Here is a 16,768-nt window from a genome sequence, read left to right on the forward strand (position 1 = left end):
AAACAAAGACCCAACACAGCCGTAAATAAATAAATAAATAAATAAACTCCAAAAAAAAAAAAAAAAACCAACAACACAACAATGAGATGTCACCTCACACGTGTTAGAATGGCTATTATCAAAAAGACAATAAATAACAAGTATTGACAAGGATGTAGAAAAAAGGGAATGCTGGTACCCTGTTGGTGGTAATATAAGTTGGTGCAGCCACTATGAAAACAACATGGAATTTTCTCAAAAAATTAAAAATAGAACTACCATATGATCCAACAATTCCACTTCTGGGTATTTATTCAAACAATACAAAAACACTAAGTCAAAAAGATATATGTACGCCTATTTCATTGCAGCATTATTTACAATAGCCAAGATGTGGAAACAACCTAAGTGCCCATCAGTGGATGAATGAATACACACACACACACACACACACACACACATGAATATTATTCAGTCATAAAAAGAAGGAAATATTGCCATTTGCAACAACATGAATGGATCTCGAGGGCATTATGCTAGTGAAATAAGTCAGGCAGAGAAGGACAAATACTGTATGATCTCACTTATACATGAAATATAAAGAACAAAAAACAAAAAAAAAGAAAAGAAAATGAGTTTACAGAGATTCAGAGAACTGACTGGTAGTTGCAAGAGGTGGGAGATGGGGGTTGGCCAAAATGGGTGAAGGGAGTCAAAAGGTATAAAACTTCCAGTTATAAAACGTTAGTCCTGAGGATGTAATATATAGCATTGTAACTGTAGTTAATAGCACTGTATTGCATATTTGAAAGTTGCTATGAGAGTAGATCTTATAAGTTCTCATCACAAAAAGAAATTTGTAACTATGTATGCTGATGGATGTTAACTAAACTTATTGTAGTGACCATTTTACAATGTATACAAATATCATTATGTTCTATAACTGAAGTTAGAATAATATATGCCAAGTATACCTCAAATATTCATATATATGATACACAGTAGGATATATAGCTCTTATATCATATATATACACATATATATAATTTCCTACTCTATGTACGTATGTATGTATGTATGTATCTATCTATCTACTTCTAAATTGAGCCCAGTCTGACTCCAAAGCCATTATCTAAAAACAGCAGACCAGAGTAAATGGGAATTGCATAGGACTAGCACTTTAAAATGGTTTAGGCTTGTGTAGGTTTGCATAACTTGGAAGTTATAATATTTTACGTTAACTATTATAGATATAGCCATAATATAGAGATATTGAAAGCTATAGCGTTTAATTCACATTAATAAATTAATCATGTTTTTCATCATTGATTAAAAGTCAGGTCACATGGAATATGAGCATAGCCTGAAGTAGAATCTCTCATTAGTACTAAACTAATCAATTGAGTGATTTTACTAAGCTCTTACCATACATTCTCTATTGTGCCTGGATTTAGGTATGGAGGATATGGAAGAGAATTAGGGAGAGTATCGCTACTTTATAGGCGAGTAATAATCCCACTGGTTCATTACAAGCTATTCAAATGAAACAATTAGGAATAATATAATATTTTTATATGCTTTGGACTTTTCATTCACTTCTCCCCAACCTGTCAGTTCCTAGATCTTTTATTCTGGTTATCTCTTCTTCTCTTTTAGATCTAATAGTAACTGTAACTTCTTTCAGGATATCTTAATTCTTAACGTAGGTTAGGATATATTAATATGTTTTTTTCCATAGCAATAATGTCTATAACCTAATGGTATGCTACTACGCTATAATCCTCCCTCATTTCTCTGTTTTTTCATTAAATCAGAAGTTCCATATGGAAAGGAGTAATTTGTTCAACATTGTATCCATAGTACTGAGAAAATTCTTTTAGTAAGGGAGTTTTGCATTACAGATTCATGTAGAAAATAAAAGCTATGGGAAGGGGCAAAGGAAAATATGTTTCAAGGAAAATCAGGAGTCTTGTGCAATAAAACCATGAGTCTGTTTGGGTACCTGGGAAATACAGGACTGGATTATAAAGGGTAGTGAAAGGTAGGGTTTAAACTTAGTGAGAGAGACTCTCATTGTAGAGTGTATAGTGTAGAAGTAAACAATAAATGTTCTGTTTAAATAAGAATAATCCGGTAGCCTAAAAGAAGAGTTGATGGGAGCCAAGAAAGCCTGAAGTTAGCCAGAGAAATTAGGACAAAAGGTAGGAGACACTCAGGCAATAGATGCCATCATAATTATCACAGCTGATATTTATTGAGAGCTCACTGTGTGCTACAGGTTTTACTAAGGTCAATTCATTCACTGTAAGACTAGAATTATTAGTCTAATTCTACATGCAAAGAAACGTGACACAAGCTAAATGTGGTTAGGACATTCTAAAATAACTTCAGTGATCCCTCCCTCCTAATATTCACCCCCTTCTGTAATCCCTCTCCTTGAGTTTGGGTTAGATTTGCTGACTTTCTTCTAACGATGTCAATAACAAAAATTCATGGCAGAAGTAGTTGGATGTCTGTCATTCCAGAGACTAGAATATATAGCTGTAGTTTCTGTTTTGCAAGCCCCCTTCTCTCTTTGGATTATTTACTCTTGGGAAAATCAGCTGCTATGTCATGAGGCAGCCCTGTGGAAAGGGCCATGTGAGTGACCTCGGAAGCAGATACTTTCCCCAATCCAGAGAAGCCTAAAAAAAACCGCAGCGCTAGTCAATATTACTAACTACTGACTTCTGACATATCTTGAACCAAAAACATCCAGCTAAACTGTTTCCAAATTCCTGATCCACAGAAAAACTGAGATAATACATGTTTTTTTCTGTTTTAAGTACTGGAGTGAATTGTTACACGACAATTGATAACTGACATAGTAAATGAGAAAGGATTTAAACCCAGACTCCTGAGTTTGAACTTTTCACTGTCTACCAAGATGACATTGAAATAGAATTCCTCAAGATGAGGATGTTAATTTTTTTATTTCAAAAGTTGAAATGTGAAGAAATATACATAGGATAATAAAAGAAGTGTGCCCTCTGTATAAAATTAATAAATATACGTATTTTTATTTTATTTAGATAATTTTTAAAATTAGAGAAATGCAATATCACCAATAAGTTATGCTGAGTTTACTATATACTGCCTTTATGGTATTTCCAACACAGCAGTTACAACTTCAGTATTCTCTACCTTCAGCAGAACAAGAGGAAGAATGAGAATGCTGACACTTTCAGGGTCATATTAGTGATACGGGAATTGAATAGAAAACAAAGAACTTGTTCCTTGAAATGAATCGTTAATAAAGAAAATTCTTTAGCAACTGCTACAATGTGACTACCCAAACTCTTTTAAAAGGCAGATTTTTGTCCACAGTGCAAGACCTGATGACTCAACCAAATCTTGCCTTATTTGTTTGACTCGAGCCACACATATTGACTTTGAGTGAATTGTACAGGCGGTGTACGCAATGTGTTTGTGTGTCCATGTATTTGTTGTGTAGGATTGTGGTAATCTGAAAATATATGTAGATACTGCTTGCATTCAAATTACCCAGTCTAACTAACCTACAGAGGCTTCTTGACAACCTCATTTTCCTGACATGGACAATTCCCTTTTTTTTTTATGAAAAGCAAGTGTCTTAGATCTCACTTAGGTGTGTATATCTTTATTTGTTATAGTTATATTCCTCTTATTTAAATGCCTTCTTTAAATGTCATCATATGTAAATTATATTAGTTTATGATATGATTACCATATTATGTTTATGTGCATAAATATTTTTATCTTCATAATTACATGTTAGTTATCAAAACAGAAATGGGTTTTTAGAAGCTAGACAGCTGCTTTAGTTTGTAAAACAAGCGAAACTTGACAATAAACTATGTGCTTTAATTTCCTTGGTTTGCAGTCCTGTTTACTAGGGCCGCAGCACTGTTCTTCTTTACTTATGTTTATTTTTTTATTGTGGTAAAAGATACATACCAATAGACCTATCCTCTTAACAAATTTTTAAGTGTACAGTACAGAATTGTCAACTATAAGCACAATGTTGAACAGCAGATCTCTAGATCCTTTTCGTTTTGCTTGACTGAGGCTCTGTACAAATTGAATTATAGCCCTTCAGTTCCATCTCCCCTCAGCCCTAGGCAACCACCATTCTACTTTCCATTTCTATGAGTTTGACTACATTAGATACTTCATTTAAGTGGATGAATCTTGAGGACATTATGCTAAGTGAAATTAGCCAGTAACATAAGTACAAATCCTTCAAGATTATCATCATCTTTGAATCAACAAATTCCTTCTAATATTTTACTATAAACACAAAGTGGCACATACATTCTGAAACCAAACACTCATACACAGGCAAACTTTAAAGAGCCCCTGTTTATTATCTTATACCAAGCACTGAAAAAGTCAGGATAAAAGCAGCATCAAGCCTTTCTATGTGACAGCTGTGTACCTACAATCTGAATGAATTAATTTAGATTGTCCAGTCATTGTATATTTTTTAAAGGTCTGATTCAGACCCATTTCAGAGTTCACCACTCCTCATTTTACTGATTAACCAAACAGCTAAGCCCGCACTGTTCCATCCTGTCTTACAGCTCAGTAGAGATGAAGGCCTGAACTGGCATTGGATGGACAGGTACCCTTAGGCATTTCAATAATATACTGAAGAATATCAATGTAACTTCAGAAATATTTATTTGAAAATTGAATGGAACAGAGATCCAAAGCTTTATTTTATTATAACTTAAGCTACTAAAACACTAAACAAAGGGCAGAGGCTAGAGAAAAGATACAAATGCTACTGCACACTTGAAACCTACACAGTTAGACAGTACCCCTCCCCTCCCGTGCAGCATTGCACCCAGTTAATAAAAATAAAATCAAGCTGGCACAAAAGCAACCCAAAATGCACCACTGTCTGTCGTTTCTAACCTTTGCTACTGCATGGTATTTTTCCAACTGCTAGAAGGACATACTAAAAACTAATTTTAAGACACATATACAAATAAGAAAAACACAGCTGTTTCCTTACCTTGCTAGGTCCTCTGGTCTGTATATTCTCCTTTTCTCCAAAACCTATCACCAATCGCACATCTAGAAAAAGAGAAAAAGAAAGAAAAAAATGGGCAAAGCCTCAGAAGCTTTTTATTCTTTCTAAAGAAAGTATTATGAAAAATTTTGTTTGTTTGTTCTCTTTAATACACTCAAGCATGCAAGCACAAAATTAGTTTCAGAAGATTGACTATTTGAAAAACTGACTGCTATGGACTGAACTGTGTCCTCCCAAATTCATACATTGAAGGCTTCCCTCTCAAGGTGATGGTATTTGGAGATGGAGCCTTTGGGAGATAATCAGGTTTAGATGAGACCATGAGGGTAGGGCCCACTCAAGGGAATCACTATCTTTTTAAGAAGAGGAAGAGACACTAGAGTTCTACCTCTTCACCAGATGAAGACAGTGAAAATGCCACACCATCTCCAAGCCAGGAAGAGAGTCCTCACCAGGAGCCAAACTGGCTAGAACTTTGGACCTCCAGCCTCCAGAACTGTGAGAAATAGATGTGTATTGTTTAAGCCACACAGTTCATGGTATTTTATTATAATGTCAGAGCTGACTTAGAAATTGCCGCATACTTTAGTGAAAAACGTAGATTAGAGCATTACCCCAAAGTAACTTACGTAGTTTACCATCTTTTGGTAAAGCTTAATTTTAGTGTATTTAGTCAGAAAACAAAATGAAAACACCTATGATAGTACCCGTGTTCTAGGTTCAATAGTTTTATTGTTATAATTTCTTCCATACTACCAAAATTAAAAGTAAAAAACATATTCATTAAAACATCATCTTCTGTTTTCCTTACTTTATTCAATTTCCCAGTAAAAATCGAATCAGTTAAGTAGCAGAAACAATTACATAAGAATATTTTCCCCATCTCATTTATTCAAAATAAAATAAAAATAATTTTGTTCAAATCTTTCTAATTATCTCAAATAGAATAGTTTATCATTGTTCTAAAATTCAACAGTACTAACATAATAAAGACTATGACTTAACACAATTAACTGATACCTGGAAATAGAAATAATGCCAATTTCCATTTTTTCTAGGAAATAATGTATAATAGTATTTTTACTTCATGGTATCAATAGCTAACTATATTTTATTACAATTCTGACTTGTGATTTCTCGAGTCTAAATTTTTCTCTACTTAAATTCTTAATCTCCTTAGTTTTTTATATTAAAATATTGTTATCCTCTTTCATAACTTTGGTACAAATAATTTAGGTGATGTTTTAATTCTTTCCATAATTTTATATTTATTGTCTTTGCCAAATGCAAAGATGATCACTCCAAATAAAACTTAATATCTCATATACTTATTTTGGATGAATCAAATAAATTATTATAAAACCATGGAAATAAAAGATCATTGAAATTTATCATATGATTCATAATATAAGTGGTAAGTATTCAGATCAGTTCTAATAAGAATAGCTGAAATTTCCAATAATATAAATACTGATCACCATTTCCTCTAATCTTTCTGCTTTTTGCTTTTTCCTTTTTGTTTCTTTGTTCCTTCTTTTCTCCAAGAAAGACGGATCACATTAATCCTAGCAGAAGGTCCTGGACAAATCTATCCACCAAGTCATTAGTTCAACTACAAAACAGTCAGGGTAAATGATGCCTTCACAGGGGCATTTGTTACAAAGTCAGTTAGCTACATTGATTAGCAAAGCACAGACAGGGACATTCTCATAAAATTCCAGCAGAAAATAGAACAACAGAAGGACATCTGGTATGATATTTTTAAAACTTGCTTCTCTATTTGTACAGGGAGAGAACCTTAAAAATTACTTCAGTTATTTGAGACATTAATGTTAATCATGGCTCACAGTGAATGATTTTAAGCTTGAACATATACTTATTCAAGTGTGAACATATCTATGTACATAGATATCACATGTCATCAAAAGATATTTTCTGTCAAAAATTACTTTCCATTAATCTTTATTACAAACATGATATATCAGTATCGCTTTAAAAATGGGCAACCTGAATGTTTGGCAGAAGGATAAATCCTTAAGTGCAAATACTTTCTGTATGTTTTAATTATCATAACTTTGATAACCTGAAATACATATTAATTATAAAATACTTGACGATTTTTACCTACACTACTTAAGTAGTAGTTAAATGTTGCTCATGTTCCTTCTTCTGGCTTTGGAGGCAACAGTGTCAAACCCAGAAGGCGATAATTTTTGAAATCCAAACACTAAAAGACACGCCTTTGTATGTATCTAAGATAGAATGTCATGTGGAAAGCAAAAGAGGGAAAGACAGGGTGGAAATTGAACTGCTTTCTAGTCTTTATGAACAAAATGTACACATTGTGACTATTAGATTGGATTTAAATTAACGTTCAAAGAACCAAATGCCTATTCAAACATAACCTTATAAACATTCAGAAGGCTCTTTCAGACTGCTTAGAGACAATAATAGCCACAGACTTAAAAATGAATGAATTTTGTTAGGTCTCCACTCTATACAAGTTTGAGTTATTAAAAGTAGATTTTAAGACATGCTTACATGTGGAAGAAATTTGTTGGAGATGGGAGCAGGAGAGAGCTTTCAAACCATGATGCAAGTCTGACACCTACAGAAGGAAAGAGAGAAGAAAGAGGAGCGAATAGAAAAAATTTTCAGACTGCAGAAACCAAGTTTCAAGAAATTTTTGGCTAATGCAATGAGTTTTCTTCCCAGAGTTAGCTACTGGAGGAGTCCACATCTTGCTGTAATGAGCCTGCTTAATACCTCTGTCATGTTCAGTCATGGCTTGTGAGCTGCCTGGGGAATGTGTGTCCACAGTGTGAAGGCAACAATGGACTCAGAGGTGTGCAGGTAGGGTGAGTAAATTATGCTCCCCACTAGGAGATTGGAGGAACACATTGCCATGGTCATCATAAGGCCCGACATATTATTAATCACCTATTGTTTCAAAATATTGTCTATAATATGCCAGCCCTATTGTAATACTTTGCTCTTTTGCTCATTCTCTGTAACTGGGAAAATATTCCAAGAAATAGTGAGATGAATAAAACATCATTTCTCCTGAAATTATTCTGCAATTTTACTGCAGTTGTAATCAAAGACCTATCCAGATATTTTAGTGATAGCAATCAGATTATTCTAAAATGTATTAGGAGAAAAGAATGTGCAAAAGATTCATGAATATTATGGGAAAATATAGAAAATACAAAAAGTAAATACAAAATGCTGCATGAATATGTACAATAAAAAGGTTAGTGACAAATTGTCTAGTATTACTAAGTATTAAACAAGTATGTTAATGTAAAATTTAAAAGTACAAAATTTGTATTTAGAATATAAGAAAAGTTGGCATTTCAAATTTGTGTGAAAAGAATGTGCAAGATAACTAGTGGTATCACATATCCCAATAGTACACTTGGAATAAAATTGATGTATTGAATCTAAAAATCAATTCATACCTGATTGAAGCATTTAGTATAATTAGCTAGAAATACATTACAGAAAAAAAAGATAATACATATGTATAAGTAAGGGGTTGTGAAAATCTTCTTGAACATGACACAAAACAACAAACCCTGCTCTTTCCTATGAAAAATATTACTACATCAAAATTAATAGCTTATTTGTAAAAAAAAAAAAAATTGTCTTCCTACAAGAGTTTTTTTGTTTTTTGTTTTATTTATGGCTGTGTTGGGTCTTCGTTTCTGTGCGAGGGGTTTCTCCAGTTGCGGCAAGTGGGGGCCACTCTTCATCGCGGTGCGCGGGCCTCTCACTATCACGGCCTCTCTTGTTGTGGAGCACAGGCTCCACACGCGCAGGCTCAGTAATCGTGGCTCACGGGCCCAGTTGCTGCGCGGCATGTGGGATCCTCCCAGACTAGGGCTCGAACCCGTGTCCCCTGCATCGGCAGGCAGACTCTCAACCACTGCGCCACCAGGGAAGCCACCTACAAGAGTTTTAAAGACCTCTCCCCATTGCAATTTTCCCTGGAGAAGCAATGCACCTCTCTATCCACTGATATCAGGCTTAGCCATGCAACTGGCTTTAACCACTGCATCTGAGCAGTAGTAATGTATGTCTCAACAAAGCAAGAGATGCATGCAGTAGTTGGAGGCTTTGTTTTCAGTCTGGCTCCTGGAATAGGAAACATACACACACAGAAAGAGCTGCAGAAAACTCACCCTGTATAGCTAAGCAGAAAGATGAGGAAGAAATAAATGTTTATTTTTGTAAGCTACCATTTTGGGTTTGTTTGTACTATGTTACAAAGCAAAAGAATTCTGGTGCTTATGGTATGGAAGAGATAATCCTATCCGTACAGTTTCTCAAGACAAAATTATCTCTTCCTTATGACTCAGAATTCTTTTGTCTCAATCAGATGGTTGATAAAGAGTGCCTGAACACAAAGATCTAAAAAATTTTTGAAAAATTTAAAAGTTTGATGGCCTGGCAACTCCATAATCTTGGCTCTTAAGGGAATAAACTGGTGAGATTACAAAACTAGCACATTTCTTTGTATTTTAAAAAGCATAATATTTATCTGGTAACTAAAGGATCTGGAACACAACTTAATTAACAATACAGAGCATTCATATTTGGGCCACAACCATGACTTTATTGTAATTTAGCATTTAGGGAAAAATCATAATGAATATGATGCTAAATTTCTAGGTTCCCTATGTTCTACCACAGCTTTAAATTAGATCTTTACTTTCCAAAGTAGATTCCCAAAAGTCGCTCCATGATACATGTTGTAGGATCAAATCATCTTGGAAAATACTTCACACCACAATTACCTCCTGATAATTTAAGCATCTGCTATCACAACTAAAGATCTGATCACCATGAAGTAAATAAAGCTATTTAGTTTGACTCAGAATTTCCAAGCTTATTTATCTTGGAATGTTTCTTAACTGATAACCCCTTTTATCCTTCTGCTAAATTGGGTTTCCTGTAGCACATTTTAGAAAATGTGGAATTAGATGGTCTAAAGACATAAGATGAGGTCATGTAATCTTAACTTCCCCAGAACTAGCTTCTCTGATTTTTATCTTGGACTCTCAATTTTTACATCTAGACAAAAAGTAAACACATATTTTAATAATACATCTTTTGGCAAAATTACAGTAGATGCCTTTTTTTATGTTCTCAATGTTCTCCCTATAAATAATAAAACAAAAATAATAAAATACTCCTGTAATTTAATATTAGAAATATTTTTCTATGCGTAAGCTTGTATAATTTCTTTTAACATAAGTGTGTTGTTTAGCATTCAGAAAACTGAAAACCTAAGTAAATGCAGTTTTTCAGTAATATCCCTGGCAGTTTATATATATATATTTTCTAAATAATAACTGCTCACTTAGAGCTGTGTCTTTATATACTCAATGATTAAAAAAAATTCTATTATATAAAGTTAAGAACAACTTGGACTGTTCTGTCAAGAGAACGAAATTCTAGATATAAAAATAATTTGTATGTAACTTTAAAATTTTCTTTTAACAGAAAATAGCCTCTAATTCCTCACTTGCAAAACTGCAGTAATAATGAGACCTAATTATTACTACTCATAAGTAGTAATAATTAAAGAACACAAACTGATATCATTGTCAGTGCACCCCAGTTCCCAGTTTTCCTGTCAACAAGAAAACATATACTTTCTTCTTTCTTTCTTATACCCTGTTATAATGTTCAACTCTGGCAAAATGTCATGATATAATCAACAAATTTAATTTAAAATTTTTTCTCAATTCTCTTTTTTTGTTGTTATTAATTCTCCTAACACCTTTTGTTGCTGCTATTGTTAGAAGATTGGATGGGTATGGGCAATCTATAAATGAAGGAATGAAAATAATAATAGAAACTTTAAGTCAATAAACTATGCCAATTTTAGTAATCATACTGAAACAGGAGGGAAGGGAGCAGGGCACAACCTTTAAAAGAATGACATAGCCCAAGGACATGACATAAACTGATTAGAACCAAATAGGTCCAAGATGGCAGATGAGTCAACTTCCACTAGACCTTGAGCCTCAGTATACACTCATTGTAAACATCAGCAAGCTAAATGACACACTCACAGGTGCCGTGACAGTTCCAAGGCAGACCATAAGGGTCTAAAAGTAGGTGTTGACCCAATTCCTGGAAATCCCTACCCCTTCCCCCAAATAGCTGGAATACTCCTTTCACTCATTATCCTATGAAATTACCCACCCCTATAAAAATTGGCAACCCTGGTGTCACTCTTGCCTTCTGAGATGGCCCACACTCCTTGGAGAATGTTTCTCTCTAAATAAACCCACTTCTTACCTATCACTTTGTCTCTCACTGAATTCTTTCTGTGATGAGACATCAAGAACCTGAGCTTCATTAAGTCCAGAGACCAGGTGTGTGATCTCAGTTACAAGACGGTGGGTTCAAGTCCCAAACTGGGTTTTGGCTGGGTTCAAGTCCTGGTGCATGGGTTCAAGTCCCAATCTGCATTACACAGTTTCAATACCTTTCCTAATGTATTTTCAGACTCTTGTGTTCAAAGTTCTGTTTTCCTCACTCCTTTAGATGACAGTCCCAGAGATCTAAATTTACATACCATTCATACTATTATGAGTCAGTGACTTTTTACATAAGAAACTAAAACCTACTTCCCTCACCACTGTTCTCCTGTCCACTTAGTGGAAGATATCCAATTCTCAATCCTGCCTTTCTGGAAGGAATAAAAAGGGCACAGAATCATTAAAGAACGTGCAGAAATGACCTTTTAAGTCAAAAGAAGGATCAAGAATGGAGTCCAAAGCTCCTGAAATCCATTGCTTTCTCAACCTGCCTATTTTTCAGAGAAATTTTTCTGGTTTGGCTAAGCTGAAGTACAATGAGGCTTAAGGGAGTCACTGCTTATGATTTCTCCTAACTGTTCTAATATGCATCTGGCATATTTGGAAACTTTTTAGAATCTCTTCCCTTTGAGTGCTATTACTTATTAAAGTGAAAATCTTGCCAACTAGACATCCTTAGTAGTTTATTTACCCCTGAGACACATGGTTGATGAGGCTGTATGTGGCAAAGCCTGTGTTCCACTTAAAAAGAATAGAGAATTTACATGGTTGGGATACATAACTCTTTCTGAGCATATAAACCCCCTGTTTCTATGTGTGGAAGCTCATAAAGAACATGTGGAAATTGAGCGAATTGGACCCAATGGTGCTCTGTTGCTCTGTCATGCATAGTAATACAACATCATTTTTCTTGGTTGTTCCTTACAACGGAAGCAATATATTTAAGAGACACATGGGGATACAAAAAGAAATTAGATTTATGTTTGCATGTGTTTGGAATACTGACAATTAAAAGCTAAACTGAGGAAAATAAATCTTGGGAATTTTTAAAGGCAAATATTATTCTTCCTAATAAGCTATTAAAATAATACATACTTTTATTGTTTTAAAAATATATTATTGAGGGAAAACTATGTGAATTTAGAGGGCTATACCCACAAATTAAAAACATAAAAATTACTTGTTAAGAATGTACTTTGAGCAAAAACTCTTTCCAATGGCATTCTTTGGAACACAGAGATAATCCTGATATATTTATGATCATCAAGGACTTCATACTCTAACAGAAGACATGAGATATGTAGATAACAACTATGACCCAAGACAGAGTGTGATAAGCGTTTTATTCAAAATTTAAATATGAGAGGGATTGAAGAGGAGAGGATTCTGATAAGGCCATTTTTATTTAATTTTACCAGTTTTCTTAGGTTTATTTGACACAAACTTGATTTGCAAATAGTCAGTCTAAATTTGAGAGAGTAACGAGGGAACATAGTCAACACCATAAGTGCTCACAAGTCCCAGGCACAACATCAGCCAAGCTCATAATTACTGTGCTCTTTGATTCTTGCAACAAACCTTTGAAGACGTTATTACTGGCTGCATTTTACAGATGAGGAAACATTCACAGTAATCAAGCAGTTGGTCCATGATTACTAAATGACAACATTTAAAAAAGTAAGCCAGGATTCTTGGACCTGAAATCTTTTTCACTGTCTTGCCTCCTTACCATGGATTTTTATTTAGGAAAAATAGAACAATTTTATATTTTTCCTCCAAAGATTGACAGTTTCTGTTAAAGGAGCCCACATTTAGAGTGAAGATGCTGTCAAAGTTAATTATAAGGAAATGCAAAATTTTATTGTATTCATAAAAAAATTATGAAATCAATAAGCCCAAAAGAAGCAACAGAAAGTAACTGACATATGTATGGAAGATAGATTCTTAATCTTTTCTTAGTTTTTTCATAGGAAACATATATACATATATGTGTATATATATATATGTGTGTGTGTATATATACAGATATAGATACATAATTTTCTTTCCTTAATGGAAACAAGAATTTTAGTTCATTTGGTTCACTAGTGTAGCCAAATTACTAGACTGACACAAGATAGACACTTTGTTGAAAGAAATAGCAAAATAGCAATTGGCAAATGCAGGTGAACAGTACATGGCCCCTGCCTTTCTTGTTAGTTGTACAATACATCAATGTTCTAAATATTTCTGAAAATTGTATGCAATATTTATTTAAAGTAAAACTAAAACTTATATACCTATTTAAAATGAGTACATCTGGAGAACCACAATTTTACACAGTGAATTAATGGAATTTAAGACAGAAAGAGAAAGAGCAAGCAAGCAAAAGATATCTATACCATCATAAATAAAGTATTACAGAACCCAGCTGAAACCTCAACTAGAAATCAGACATGTCTGAGTATGGTCAAGAAAACGTATGGGTTTTTCAGTCAGAAATCTGTGTGCATGAGCATCTAAATGGGACTCTCGGAATGAACTCATCCCAAAAGAAGAGAGAGCCAGATGTGACAAGCATAACACACTCAGAAAGCCTCAAGGATAGACAGAGAAGAGAAATGCTGAGAAGGGCAGTCAATATAATGTGCATTCCATCATGGACTTTTCTGTGGGTCCTAATGAGAAGAACCACTAACAAATATGGATAAAATTTTTACTCACAACTCTGGAACACATAAAAGCACATGCCACAAAAGGTTCATAATCTTCTAAAAATAATTTTATGCAAAAAGAAGAACAAGAATCACAAATCCCAGTTCATTAGAAATATCACCTTGAGAGTATTAGTACATTATTATCAAGCCCTGGTTAAGACCACACTGCCTGGGTGTAATAGTAGGGGTACGCAGCAGATGTTGAATAGCCTGGAATGTGCAGTAAAATCCAGCTGAGGTGAAAGTATAATCAATGGCAGAAGTTGTGTAAAAAAAACTGATAAGATGGCTGACCAGACTTGTACATGAGCACATCTGAGACAATGCTGAACTTTTCCAAAAGTACATAGTACGGAGAGTACCAATAAAAGAGAGGTAAAGAGTCATGAAATGTGATCTCATTTGTAACTACTGGCTAATTTGGCATGGGGAGTTGGGAAACTACAGTAAATAATATAGGAGAGAAAAGGTCATTTTATATATTTTCTACTGTGAACACATTATTACATAACTTTAAATATAAAAGTGTGAAGTAATAGTGTAGCTATTTTTTAATTTGCATTGGGAATTTTAGGATTATGATGGTTCTTACAACTTTAATTGTTTTAGAGAGCAATTTCAAAGGAGAATCATAAAAGTGTGTCCTGTCTTGCTCTGCTTTTCAATGAACTGTCAAATTGAAAACAGAGAGATAGTAAAAATATTAGTTTAGTCCAGTTCCTGAGAAGATATGTTTTTCTACTGATCTGGCAATGCATACATTTCAAACTTAATACTGTGAAGGTGTCCAGAAAATTTCACGCTCAACAACTCTGGTAATATTTTGTGCCCAAGACAGCCTTAATCTTCCTCTCAGCTTGACTAAACTTTAGACAGTCTTCTTCCTGACTCTAGACCCCTGACCTCCCTTTTCTTAGAAAATTTACTTTAGAAAACATTTAATTGTAAAACCTTTCAGTGCACCTCTAGATGTAAATCGTTTTTTTAAGATTTCTTGCAAGTTTTACAACCCAGACATGTCTTTCTCAAGGACCTGGGAGCCCTTTCTTTAAAATGTAATCATCAAGAAACATAAGAACTCCTACCTCCCAGTTTCTGTGGGAAGATTGGGAGCCTAACTTTGGCAGAATGACTTGCTCCAAGTTGTAAAATTACCTCCTGTCACGAAAATAAGAGAGAGTTTACTTTTCTTCTAAGCAAAGCCAATTATCAAAAAGCGATGTCCTATGATATCCCAACCTAGCTTTTAAAAACTCTGCAGTCCTACATTTTAAGTAGAGTTGAGCTCAGACTGAGTTCTGGCCTCTCCACCCTACTGCAGTAACCTTGAATAAAGTCTTCCTTGTTTAACTTTGTCCAGTTTATCTTTAGCAGTTTCTGTTGTGACATCTGTTAAAATATCAACTTTACCTCTTTTCATATTTTTAAATCAGCATTCTTGATCATCTGAAATAATTAGGATCAAATTCCACCTATGGAATTTTGAAAACTTTTGTTTCATTTATCCCATTTCCTAGCTTTCAGCCATGTACAGCACTTATTTTTTCTAAATCCTAGTAGGGAAGCGTAAGAAAGGAGAATAGATACTGCCCACTTTACAAATGATTACCATTTCTTAGAAGATGTTTGTTATGTAAGGAAGTGTAAAGAAAATGTATAAAAGATGTTTTAAAAATAATCTATAAATTTAATTGTGCATGCTATCTTTCCCTACCAGCTGCCAAGTTAAATTAAGAACTGCCTAGTTTTGTAAATACTCAAGGGAAGCACATTAAAAATGAACACAAATAGCCAAAGATAAACTAAATGATGACTTAACTCAAATTTTTAAACCATATTATTTCCCAAGGAGTCTGAAAATAATTGAGAAATTCAATGACTTCAAGTCAGTATATCCAAAATCTGTTTCAGGAAACACTAGCTCTCCAAAGTGCTATAGGAAAATATACTTCATTTGTCAAATAATTGTGAAAAACAATGCATAATATATCACCATATGAAGATTCAAATTGCACATTAGTTTATAAAATCTGAGCATTTTTCAGTAAAATATGAGAATGTGTTTAACGCAATAATTCCCAATATGTTTTCCTAAGGAATTTTCCCAATTGGTTTATGATTCTCTTTCCTGAGTTCACTTAATACAGAGAGCTAAAAGTACATATTAACTATCAAATGTCTATATTGAGTTTTTAGGCTTTTGTTGTTGTTGTTGTTTTTTAAATTATATCTTGGTCATTATGACATTCAGGCCTGGCACAAAGATATGCTGAGCATTCTTTCTACACTAAAACCTGGATTTCATGCTGGGAAGCTACAATATACATGAGTACATCAAGATCCCTGTAGGAACATTAAAAAACCATTAAAACTTCTTTGATCTTTAATATCTCAACTGTGTTTTTTTAAAAGCAGGATTCAGCTCTTTTTTCATTTTAAAAGTGTTTCCCCTAAAGCAAAACCCAGTTACTATACTCAAAATCTTTCCATTCCCCCACTCACCCAAACATTTTCCAGCCACCCAATTAATTCAGGCTTCTCAAAAATAATTCCAATTTGTTTTCATTTATTTTCTTTCTTTACTGTTGCAAACATTGTTTCCTCTGTCTAAAATCTCCTCCCAGTTTCCCCTCCTGGCACATTCCTATTTGTTCTATTAAGGCCCAGTGCCTACATGATGATACTGTCTATGGTGAAATGGT

At 34.0% G+C, this 16,768-nt stretch overlaps 1 long non-coding RNA gene across 1 annotated transcript in view; it reads right to left on the minus strand.

Annotated features, from left to right (window-relative positions):
- Positions 1-16,768, minus strand: part of LOC309658884 — a 59,159-nt gene that overhangs the window by 25,167 nt on the left and 17,224 nt on the right. The window contains exon 1 of the long non-coding RNA XR_014262438.1: positions 94-16,768. This exon is cut by the window's right edge and continues 17,224 nt beyond it. This is a non-coding gene — a long non-coding RNA (uncharacterized lncRNA). The remainder of the gene's footprint in view (positions 1-93) is intronic.

Source organism: Balaenoptera physalus (assembly GCF_965194825.1).
Source record: "Balaenoptera physalus genome assembly, chromosome: 3".
NCBI classification, from domain to species: domain Eukaryota; kingdom Metazoa; phylum Chordata; class Mammalia; order Artiodactyla; family Balaenopteridae; genus Balaenoptera; species Balaenoptera physalus.